Genomic DNA, 3310 nt, shown 5'->3' with positions numbered 1-3310 from the left:
GCATTGGCAGGCAGATTCTTTACTAACTGAGCACCAGGGACACATGCTGAGTGGTCTGTAATTAATGTGTAATGGTCCATCATTTCTATTGCTCAAATACATTCATTTTTAAGAAATTGTTATAATTAGGATGGATTATTCTTGCTCTAGGATCTCATGATTAATGACTTGGTGCATTTAAAGTCCCAGATATGCAGGCAGTGTCAGGCTTTCAAAGGCTTTTCCCCTCCTTTGTTTCCTCATTTAGAATAATGTATTCCCTCTCTCATAAAAATGGCTTTAAAATCATAGATATATTGTGGATAGATTGTAACTACTCCTTCAAAGATTCTGTAAGAATTAGGGCCTTTTTTTTTTTTTTTTGACTGTGATGCATGGCTTGCGGGATCTCAGTTTCTTGACCAAGTATTGAACCCAGGCCACAGCAGTGAAAAGCCCAGAATCCTAACTGCTAGGCCACCAGGGAATTCCCAGGGCTCTTAGAGAAATGACTCAAACTGAACTTCTACCCAGCCTTGTGAAAAGAAAAAAGGCTTATTTTTTTTCTTCCCATTTCTTTGTGCTAATTCTTTTGCTTTTTAAAAAATTTAACTTATACTTCCTATTTCTCATGTTTCCATACAGCCATCAAATATTTTAAAAATTATTATTCATAATTTTCAATTTTAATAGCCACCTTATAGCCCATCAAGTTGGTGTAGTTTACTTAGTCATTCCTCAATAGCTGGACATTTAGGTTTTTTTCCTTCTGTTTTTACCACTGGAGAAAACATCACAGTGAATACTTTTTTTCCATTATTTTCTTCTTTAGTTGTTTACTTAGGTCAAACTGCCAGAAACAGAATCACTGTTTTAAACTCCACAGACATGCGTTGCAAAGTTGTTTTCTGAAATGGTTGTGTCAGTTTATCTTTTGGAATTTATTGGTATGTTGATTTTACTATACTCTCACCAACATGAAGCATGATAGTTTTAAAACTTTGCTAGCTAGAATATATATTTTATTCCTGACTTCTTATTTTGAAATATTTCAAGTCTTCAGAAAAGCTATGAGTGACACAATGAACGCTGCGTTGCCTTTCCTTAGATTGAATTAACATTTTGCCATCTTTGCTTTAACTCTGTATACAGATGCATATATACACATACAGGTTTCCCTAAACCACTGAGTTAGTTGTAGGCGTCATGACACTTCACCCCCAAATACTTTAGCAAGTGTCTCCCAAGAAAATGGATGTTCTCCTACATAGCTGCAACATAATCATCACCCTTGGGAAATTTAACATTGATACAAGGCTGCATTTGGTTTATATATCTCTTCAAACCACTTACCACAGCTTTGCTCAGTGGCAGTATCGTAGCCAATGAGGTTTATCCGAGGCGCGATTATTGCTAATTGAAAACTTTTCCCAATACCCCGCCATGACGACTTGAAATATAGTCGGCATTGGCAATTTTTGACAGTCTCTACGGAGACTGAATAAAAAAAAAAAAAAAAAAAAAAAAAAAAAAAACCACTTACCAGCTATGACTTTGGGAAAGTCACTTAATGTTTCTGAGGCTCAGTTTTGTTATCTATAAAACTGAAATAATATGTAATTTGCACTAAAGTTCCATTAGAATTATTAAGATGATTGGCATATTTTAAAAGTACCCAAAATGCTGTACTTGGCTCATATTTTGAATTCAAAAATGTATAGCTTTTGATGCTCAACAATGCTAATCCTCAGAGAAATGCAGATCAAAACCACAAAGAGCTATCACCTCACACCTGCCGGAAGGCTATCATCAAAAAGACGATAAATAAGAAATGTTGGTGAGGATGTGGAGAAAAGGGAACCCTCATGCACACTTGGTGGGAGTGTAAATTGGTGCAGCCACTATGGAGAACAGTACAAAGGTTTCCCAAAAGACTAAAAATAGAACTACTAGTGATCCAGCAATACCACTCTTGGGTGTGAATATATATATATATATATATATATATATATATATATATATGAAGAGTATGTGCTCAGTCATATCTGACTCTATGACCCCATGGACTATAACCCATCAGACTCCTCTGTCCATGGGATTTCCCAGGCAAAAATATTAGGGTAGGGGGTAGATTGCCATTACCTCCTCCAGGGGATCTTCCCACCCAGGGATTGAACCCATGTCTCCTGTGTCTCCTGCGTTGGCAAGTGAATTCTTCACCACTTGAACCACCTGGAAAGCCCTAGATATACATATATAGGCCTTCATTCTTTTTTATGGCTAAGTAGTATTCCTTTGTGTGTGACATCTTATATATATACATATCTCCCCAAACTGAAAAACACTCATTTGAAAAGATACATGCCCCCCAATATTTATAGCAGCATCATTTACAACAGCTAAGATACTGAGGCAACCTCAGTGTCCATCAACAGATGAATGGATAAAGGTGTCACACACACATGTACACACACACACACACCCAGGAATACTACTTGGCCATGAAAAAGAATGAAAATTTTGCCATTCACAAGAGCATGGATGGACCTGGAGAGTACTATGAGACAAGGCAGACAGAAAAAAACAAATACTGTATGTTATAACTTCTATGTGAAATCTAAAGAATAAAACAAACGAATGAATATAACAAAACAGAAGCAGACTCATAAATGGAGAGAAAAAAACAGTGTTATCTGTGGGGAGGTGGGGGCAAGACAGGGGTAAGGGCTTAGGAGGTACAAACTACTATGTATAAAATGAATAACATACAAGGATGTATATATATAATCAATATTTTATAACCTTAAATGGAGTATAATCTATAAAAATTTTGAATCACTACACTGTATGCCTGAAACTGACACTGTAAATCAACTACACTTCAGAAACAAAAAGTATGACTTTTAAGGAGCCCTGTCTGTCACTTCAGTTCTTGCTCTGTAGACCCTAGCAAACTTTAAGAAAACAAGCAAATTATATCAAGGAAGCAAACTTGGGAGAGAAATATACACAGCACATAGTTAAGTATGGGCTGTGAGTTCTGTAGAGATTAAAAAAGGAGTGAAGGAGACCCTGGCTGGAACGTTCCAGGACGGCCTTCTGAATGAGGTGGACAGGAGCAGGTTTGATGGAGATTGAGAGCGTTCTGAATCTGATGGAGTCCCCAGAGTGTTGTTGGGGAAGTGTTCCAGCAGGAGCAAAAGTGGTAAGAGAAAGTCAAGAGTACAGAAAGGAGACTGGCCCGTTTGGAACATAGAGTTGAGCTTGGAGAATGTCCTGGGTCAATGGGAGAATCAGGTGAGAAGGAAAAGCCCCTCCAAGCAGTGACCTT

General features: G+C 37.4%; 1 non-coding gene across 1 annotated transcript; it reads left to right on the top strand.

Moving 5' to 3' along the window:
• The first annotated feature begins 1335 nt into the window (after positions 1-1335).
• LOC122709664 lies at positions 1336-1476 on the top strand. Its single transcript, XR_006345641.1, has one exon. It is a non-coding gene; the product is annotated as a U4 spliceosomal RNA (small nuclear RNA).
• The last annotated feature ends 1834 nt before the right edge of the window (positions 1477-3310 follow it).

Source organism: Cervus elaphus, chromosome 15 (assembly GCF_910594005.1).
Source record: "Cervus elaphus chromosome 15, mCerEla1.1, whole genome shotgun sequence".
Lineage (NCBI taxonomy): Eukaryota > Metazoa > Chordata > Mammalia > Artiodactyla > Cervidae > Cervus > Cervus elaphus.
The sequence above is the reverse complement of the archived record's forward strand: the minus strand, read 5'-3'. Positions and strand labels throughout refer to the sequence as shown.